The following is a 9,394-nucleotide window of genomic DNA, read 5'->3' on the forward strand; positions in this document are numbered from 1 at the left end:
GATAGATATAGGTTGTGATGTGGGTGGTTGATGATGTTAGAGAATGGGGAATATGTTAGGGTATGTAGGGTATGGGTTGTGATGTTGGTGGTTGATGATGAGAGGGTGGGTAATAGGTTAGATTAGGGTAGGGTTATGGGTTGAGTTGATTTTTAGGAGGGAAGTGATGGAATTGATTGATTAGATGAGGGAGGTGGAAGGAGATGATGAAATGTGTCATCTCTTGGTGATTGGTTTGATGTGATGATGATGGGTTGGATTGGGCTTGGGTAGTGAATTGGGCTTTGGGCTTTAGTAATGGATTGGGTAGGGTTTTAGATTGTAGGTTGGGTTGGGTTTAGGAATATAGAATAAGGTAGTTTGGGTTTTATGCGATGGCTTAGGTTAGGTTGGGCTTAGGGGTAGAGAGATGGTTTTGGGGTTCATGGGTTTAAGAAGAATTGTTGGGCTTGGGTAGCATAGTGTTGGGTTTGGGAGTAGGCTTGGATCATTGAGAGAAGGCTTTTGGGGGGCTTGGGCTTTGAGGGCCCGATGCAACTTTTATCACTATTTTGGCATTTTTGCGTCGAGGACCCGCTCAAATTCGGGTGTCTACAGTATCAAAGTATGCAGCAGAGGATTTTGTCCCATTTGGGGTTGCATTCTTAAGGGCTTTGTTTTTTCTTGAACATAGTTCCACTACTCCAAGTAGAACGCATCCTACATGATAGGGCCAACTTTGCCTTCATAGCTCATGTTCCAAACATCTACCTAACCAATGTGGGACTATACTCACAACTCCCCTTTCTATTCCATCCAACACTCAAAATGGTCCTACTCTGACCCATCGTTCTTAATAGTTCTTTCCTTGGCTCAGGTAGGAGCACTAATGGGATCATAACATTTTCCTCACTCAATTCGATGCATCGTCTGTAGCTTTGATACCACTTGTATCATCCTTGGCTCACACTTGGAGGATATTTTCCACTTTGAATTTTACCCTCACACGGGTTTAAAACTTATCCTACAAGATACGATCAAGCTTATCCTTATAGCTTAGGCTTCAGATGTTTACCCAATCAATATGGGACTAAAATTACAACTCCATCTGCTATTTCATCCAACACTTAAAATGGCTCCACTTGGACTTATCGGTCTCAGTAGCCCTTTCCCTGGCCTAGTTTGACAAACTGGTATGATCGTGAAATTCTCCACACTAACTAGATGATCTGTCATCAACTTTGATACTACTTGTAGTGTCCTTGCCCCACACTTGTAAAGGTTATATTGTTTAAAGGACCAGACAGAGCAGGAATCGAGTAATGATGGAAATGTTACGTGTCTAATTCATCTTTTACCAAGAACGTCAATCAACCCTTTTATAAAATAATTATTTTTTTAGGACATTTTCCTCTGATAAAAGGGGATTTTTACTCTTCTCATCTTTTAATCTCCCAAAACCTTAAACCATTACCCCAATGGAATGGTGGCTACAGTTGTAGCAACCGAATCCTCGATCGAGGCTCGCACTTATGATCTCGTTCCTTTAGTTCTCGTTGATTTATTGCTACTAAGTTTTTCATCATTTAGAGTCTCTTCTACTCAATTAGTTCATGTGCGAATGGTCAACTATGTGGATTTTAGTTGAAAATGTGTGATTGCACCAAAATTGACTCTCGTCTGGTATGCGTTCAAAGATTGTGGGTTAGAGATTTGGTTGAGAGTCTGGGAAGGTGTTAAGATAAAATGATTCGAATCAAAAGCAAAACATGAGTTTTTAAGCCTATTCCAAAGAAGAGTCGAAGCCTGCTAGATTGAAAACTTGAAAGGATGGTCTTGGAAAATGTTAAGGCACAAAAAAATATTAGAACCACTAGATTGAAAATTTGACTGCGTAATCTAGAAAAAAGTTAGGGCATGACCATGAAAAAGAATCAAGCCCACTAGGTTAAAAACTTGAAAATGTCGACTTAGGAAAAAGGACATTAAAAAGAAAAAATAAAGTCCATTAAATTGAAAATCCGAAAGAAGGCAAAAACTAGGGAAAAATAATAATCAATACTTTCAAGAAACATATTCTTTTTTGTAAGCATCGAGAATTAAAAGTCTCCAAATGAAAGATATACAATCAACTCAAATGGTATCTAGGCTCACGTACATAAGATTTGAAAACAATCAAGGAACCATCTAGAAAGAAGCCAAAGTCCATACTGTTTAAAAATGCCAAACTAGGGGCATTTCTCAGATGATGGGTAGTAGTTGAACCTTGTCAATGTTCAATCCAGTATGAAATCGAAAGACCTGGTAAAGTGTTTAAGATGATTGAAGTTAGAACACCTATTTGGACAATTTGATGGTGAGATGGTTAAAACTGCCCAAATTTCAAAATGTAAAGTACTTGGTATGCCAATGCTTATTATTTACAATTAGTCATGATTCAAGAGCTTGATCTTATTTCAAACTTACTTTGAAGGAAAAAATGATGCTATCGTCGAGATCTTCGAAATCACTGGATTCGTTTCAACAATCGGTAGCATCCAAGTTTGATTTATCTCGATTTCTGCATTGTTTATCACGATTTCCGTGCATGTTTTTTGTTCTAACAACTAACGATAGGTAGGAGGCATATGATTCTTATTAGTGATCGTAGATTTTAAAAATGCATTGAGAATTTTTATCAATCTTTCGATTATATTTCAAAACGTATGATTTTTTTCGTTTATTTCAAATTATGAAAAATATGTGTTTGATGTGTTTAATTGTGTTTTATAACAATTTATATGTGGGTGAGGCATTTTATTAAAGAACCCTGTGAATTTCGCAAGTTCGGTCCTGTACCACTGTTAAGACCTCATTTTGATCCAATTTTTATAGTTTTTTAATTTAAATGATACAATAAATTTTAAATTTTGAAAAATGATTTGATAATAAATAAATTTACATTGATTTAATAAATATAAAAAAAAAGACTGGTGTTTTTGAAAAGTTCAAAAAATACTAATACTAAAAATGGGTTGAAATAGTAAAATGTTAGCATCACACCTGATGAGTGATATCTGCATTTTACATTCTTGTGATATATGTGGCTTGATTAACGAATATCTAGAGTTAATTTACTTTTTGTTGTCATGATGTGACTTGCATGTTTATTTACTTTCTATTAGCGCGAGGCGCTGTTTAAATTTATGCAAAAGTGCACCATACTGTACTGTTATTTAATTTAACCCGGGTAGGTATAGTTGCTTGGTAGGAAACTGGATATTTATTCTCAACTTTGAAATGTTAATTTTTTTTTCAAAGAAAAAATGATATATATGTATCTATTTTGTGAATTGTTAATGAGTTTGCGAATACTTGAAGGGATAATCTATTATATCATCAGAAGTGATATACTATAATAGGATGTACGAAAGGAATACCCAGGCTTATATGCGGCATGGGACGCATATGAGAATGACGTCACAACTAGAATCTAGGTTTTTTTTTTCTACCTTTTTCAGTGAACGTGTAATGTAAAGGTGGTCGTACATGAGTGGAAATGTATAATGGGAATCACATGCACGCCTGATAGGAATAGACGAAAATGATTAGTCAATAATTACTAGTAGTTTAAAGTAGTTGAATATTCTGACATGTCAAGAAGAGACCTATCTATTATGGTCAAGTCAAATGGTCAATCTGAGTCGAATAAATGGTTACCCAAGTGTGGTAAATTGCAACGATTGGTCACAAAATCAGGAACTAACGGTAGAATTTCACAACGGTGAAGTATTAGAACATGATGTCCTAATTAGGAGTTATCCAATTACAGAATCCCAACTCTCAAATTCCACTACTCTACCATTATGTATTATGTATCTGTTGTATTATTTTGAATTATAATATCAAAAACATGTTTATTGTTTGAAGTTTATAAATTAAAATTGTATAAAAAGAAAATGATACAGTATGAATACCGTTGATTGATTAAATGTGGATTTTAACTATTTTCTTGCTCATCCCTAACTATATGTACTAGTTAATTGTAATTTATTCTGTAAAACTTTAAATGTATTGAAATGATTTATAATGCTTACTCGTTCATGCTAGGAGAGGTTACTAGTCAGAATTGTTTGTTTACCTATTAGGTAACCTGTATTACTCACCCTTTCCTTATCGTTTTTTTAATTTTAGATCCAGCATTTGACGAGGCTAGTATAAAACAAGCTAGTGAGGATCATATGGTTATATTATTTACTTATTCCGTACTCTAATCTACCTTATGTTAGTATATGTATATAGAATTCCGCTGCTTTTCTATTTATGTAAATATATAGGGTATTATTTATATCGTTTATCAGGTGAAGCAAGTATTTGATTGCTTTAGAATGCTAACATAACTATAAAAAATTATGACAAAATTTCAAGGTGCCACTTACTACCTCGAGATTTGACATGGACTTTTGTGTTAGTGTTTTAGAAGCATCACAGGACAAGATCAAGTTCAACACCTATCAAAAATAGATTGAAGAAATTCATGTTAGTGTGTGAGTGTTTTTTGTCATTCGACCGACCCATGTGTGGTTGATCGAACCTGTAATTGAGTTTTTTTTTTCTTTTCTCCCGGGCGATTGAACATATTTGGTCGACCAAACCCCAAACTTGAGAACCTCTTTATTTGTTCACTCGGGCGATCCAGACCATTCGCTTGACTGAACCTGAAAGTCCCAAAGCTATTGAGTTTGGTCACTCGGTCGACTGAGCATTAAGAAGTAGTCTTGCAAACTTTTCAAAATCTATTTCAAACGAACATATTTTTTGAGATAAATCTGATATTTTGGTTTTTTCAAACTTGTTGACTTCTTCAAAGTCTATCATAGTTTGTTAGGGTTTATCATTCAAAACTTATCTCTCATTCTCTTTTATAAATAAGAGATACCTCTAAGAGTTTTTCATCAAGCAAAAGGAAAAGTAAAATATTTTCAGATCTAAGAGATAACCTCTGAGTTTTTCATATCTTCTTTCTTCTTCTCTGATCATTTTCTTGGTAATATTTTAAATTAAAGAAAGAAAGAAAATTATTCTATTTGTTATTCTCCACTGAGATTTCTTGTTGTGAAGTCTTAGAACAGCTTCGGTGAAAGTCCCCAACAGAGTATTGTGGCGGTGTGGTCGTTTTTCTGTGTAAGCGGTTGTAATCCAAAAGCATTGAATAAAAAAACATCAACTCAAGATTTTGAATTTTTTGAGAGTGGAGTAGGGACCAAGGTCACCGAATCACTATAAATATGTGGCTCTTATGTGGTTCAAATTTCTCTGAAGTCTACTACTGTATGTTGTTTCTACAAATTTGATTGTTTAATTTTGTTATTGCTTGATTAAATTTTTTTAACATACTTGATTTGTCAAAAAACCTATTCACCCCCAATTAGGTAGTAATTTTTGTTATAAATTTTGAAATATCAATGGCATTTTAAAACACGCCATAAAAAATCATTTTTGTTGTAATATGACTAGTCGAGAAATCAAGCGAAAAAAATATTATGTCTTTAATTTTGACATTCAAATCCTCACATCTATCATAAAAAATAGATAATGCCCCTATCCACTACTAAAGAAGGGCATCTGTAGACACCAAATTTCGAACTCGCTTGATCGGTCAACTTGTCAACCCGAGTGCAACGGTTCCCAGTGATGGGTGAATCTTTTAAGAGATTTTTGTTGTCTTTGGATATGTTTTAAAGCTTCACCCATCACTAGCTTTTAAGAGATTTTTGTTGTCTTTGGATATGTTTTAAAACATATGTTTTAAAGATCTATCGGCTAAATCTCTCATATTTTTTATATAGAGAAATACTTTATTTACTTATTAAGATTTCAAATCTTTCTAAAGGTAATTGAATGCAAATGAATTATGAAATTGGCAATTCAACACCACAATCCTCTAGATTTTGTGAAAAATTCAGTTCCAAAAGAAAATTTTAAAATTTCATTTTTTTTGGGGGAGTCTTGATCTTAGGTTTTGAAAATGGGCGATTATTGAATTCCCACATTCAAAATTAAAATTTAACATTGAAAAATTATCTTTTTAAGATTTATTATTATTATTATTATTATTATTATTATTATTATTATTATTAAAATTTATAGAATTTTGCCCTCTACATCCCCGTGGCATCGGACCATGTTTTAGAATGCCACAAGGTGAACTCAATTACTCAATGTGATTTGAAATCTTACTAAGTTAGTAAGACTTACTATTTTATATATAAAATTTTAGTAAAGAAAAACTCTTTCACAGTTTCACCGACCTGTCATAAGCTTCAACAATCATAATTTTAAAACTCAAACAGTCTAGCCAACTTTACTTGACAATTTTGGGTCTTTTTTAAACATAATTATTATTAGGGTCAAAATGGCAAAAGACTAATTATTAGGATTTGTACTTGCTTCGTCTTCTCCACTTCTTCACTTTTGAGAGTTTGAATTGCAAAAAGTCAATAAATCATACTTTCTCCTTTTTAAAGATTTTTCTTTTAAGTCATTGTATTTTAATATAGAAAATTGATTTTATAAAATTAACTTCGTATTTATAATTTTTTAATTTCATTGTCATACTATTAATTCAGCCCCGCAAGTAAAATCTCTGAATCTGCCCCTGAGGACGAATATGTTGGTATTTAGTTATTGATCCGACTCGACACATTTTCAAGCCCATTCATCTGAGTTGACTTGATATATTAATACAACCTTAAGCAGCCATGCCTCTTATTTAGAAGTACCTACTGTTAACGATTGTGGAGGGAAATTCTCGGATGCATAGACACATAGCTCTAACGGACGCCACAGACCCATCAAGTAGCTCGGATAACAAGCATTTGTATACTGGTGGGATATTCTCGGATGCACGAACATGCAGCTCGTATGTGCGTCGCCAACCCGTCAAGTAGCTTGGAGGAAAGGCTCTATAGATATCGAAAATTAATATAGGTCGATAAGACGGATCTAACAGATGTACCATCGATTGACTGATATGACAACCCATATTGTAACAGATCACTTCTGATTATTCCAGGATTGTCAGAGTAGTTACAACCACCCCTGCAATTGACAAACCAGAGAGTAAGTCAACTAATCTGAGTCACCTCAGGGGAGGGGCTCGGAGAACAATGATAGAAGACTCCTATAAAGGGAGGGAACGACTCATGAGTAGGAATCTTTTTTCTTCTTTTCTCTAAAAAGATAAAAAAGATACAAAAAGAAAATAATACAGTTTCTAACTTGATCGTCGGAGTGGACTCATTTGCAGGTCCAAGCGGGCTATGAAAGGAAGGAAGAGCATCTCGAAGTAGATTGAAATTTAGCATCTACAATGATCACACTGTATCCCTTCTCCCACACTGGCCGACCTACCCATTGATCGGACATCTCGGTTGCATTCCCTCCTACACTACCATTGCCACCATCCTCTCCTGATATCTCTTCCAATGACCGTCGTTTAGATTAGGTCACTAAGAATGTACAGAAGAACCCAAGCATGCTTGTAAATGCCAAAACCATCATTGCATGCTTGATTGGCCCTGTTCTTCCAACCAATGTGTAAGTTTGCACCACAAATGCCCCAATCATGGCCCCTGCCTTCCCTGCCGTGGCACGCAAAGCATGACATGTTGATCTCATTCGTGTCGGAAACAATTCCGTGGGGAGAATGAATGTGGTACTGTTTTGTCCAAAATTTGCAAAGAAAAACGTTAGCCCATATAAAATTTCAAATAGCCAATGATTTTCCTCCTTTAAGTATTGGTATTTCAACCCTATAATCAACATGAAGAAAGACATCATGAAGACGCCGACAAGTTGGATGTAGAAGCGACTGATATGTTCAATGAAGAAAACCGTGAACCAGTACCCTGGGACCGTGGCAAACGTAGCAATCACGAACATGGCACACACGGTCTTGAACATTTCTCTAATGGCACTAACTTTGTGGGCAGGCCTTACAAGACCGATCGTGGGGAATATATCCTTTTGGATAAGATTTTGGCTATAGAATGCTATATCCCACAAGAACGAAGTGAACATAGTACCGATATGATGTTGCCTATGTCGACGAAAGAACTCATTAGAGAGTAACGAGTAGTCGTTGAGGGATTTAAATTGTGCTAATTTTTCTTGGCCGGCTGCTGCTTGTTTAGCATTTCCCTCTATATGTGTATTGACCAGTCTCGGGCTTCTTCATTTGCCAACAATATGTTAACAGTGCAGGCAATGCCCCAAGCATAAGAACAATCCTCCAAAGAAAATCTGCCTCGGGTGGCGTTGAGAGCTTGTGATCATTATTATATGTTGGTGCCGGATAATACTTGGGGAAAATTGCTGAAAGGGTCATGGAAACTAACCCAGCCGCAATTATACCGACACCCTGCATGGCGAAGAATCCAAGCCAAAATCGGAAGAAACAAAGAGTCCCAATTACAGATGTTAGGGTGGAACTGAAGGAAAGGCCACAACATATAGCATAAATGACCATAAGAATAAGGGTCATCCCATTAATTTTTTTCCGCCCAAGCTTGTCCCTGAGCCAACCAAAGATAAGTTGACCCACGAACATCCCAAAAAGCGCAACCCCCACGACAACGTTGTTGACATTATGGGGGAGTTTGCCGGGCTTATTTGAATTCTCTTCATAATAGTATATGCGGCCTAAGAGCTTAGAGATAGTGGTAATGCAGAAGAGGTCATAGGTATTGGTGAAAAAACCCATACCAGCGATTATGATTGCTGTAACATGGTACCATTGGGTACAGGCACTATCGAGGGCACTGAGCACGGCAAGGCAAGGCTTGATGTTGCCATTGGTTTGGTTGCTTGGGGGTGGTGTTGCATAAGTGCACTTCAATGGTAACATTTTTGGAGGAACACTATAAAATTGGCGTTTTGATCTATGTTTTAAAAGAATCAACAATTATAAAAGGTACGCTTTTATCTATGTTTACAAGAGTGGGAATAAGCAAAGAAAAGGAAATCTAGAGGATATTCCTTTTGGGTTTTGATTGTTTTGGGGATATTATGATTTAAATAACTTTTGTCCCCTTTGTTTTTGTTGTTTGATTTTATAATGTATTTTATGTTTTGTTTTGAGTAAGGGTTGGCTAAGGATCAAGAGAAAGGTTTCTTATAAGAATCAGGAACAAGGATCAAGGAATCCTGTTCCTATGGAATAGGAACGATGTCTATGTGGCATGTTTTTGTTGGAGTTTAAAATACATCGCTCCTAACCAAGCCGTTTTTGACGTGGCATGCAACCCGACGTGTTTAATCTTCAATTAAAATGTGTCACGTAGACACTATACATTGCTATAGGAACGGGACACTATTCTGGATCGTGACTCTTCTTGTAAAGGCAATAACAGCCAAATTAAATGTTGTTTGTCCT

General features: G+C 35.7%; 1 pseudogene; it reads right to left on the reverse strand.

Moving 5' to 3' along the window:
- Positions 1 to 4,519: 4,519 nt before the first annotated feature.
- LOC147391010 (low affinity inorganic phosphate transporter 4 pseudogene) lies at positions 4,520 to 8,866 on the reverse strand (annotated as a pseudogene).
- Positions 8,867 to 9,394: the final 528 nt, after the last annotated feature.

The sequence above is a fragment of the Akebia trifoliata genome, chromosome 11 (assembly GCF_017979445.1).
Source record: "Akebia trifoliata isolate Shusen 1 chromosome 11, ASM1797944v1, whole genome shotgun sequence".
NCBI classification, from domain to species: Eukaryota; Viridiplantae; Streptophyta; class Magnoliopsida; order Ranunculales; family Lardizabalaceae; genus Akebia; species Akebia trifoliata.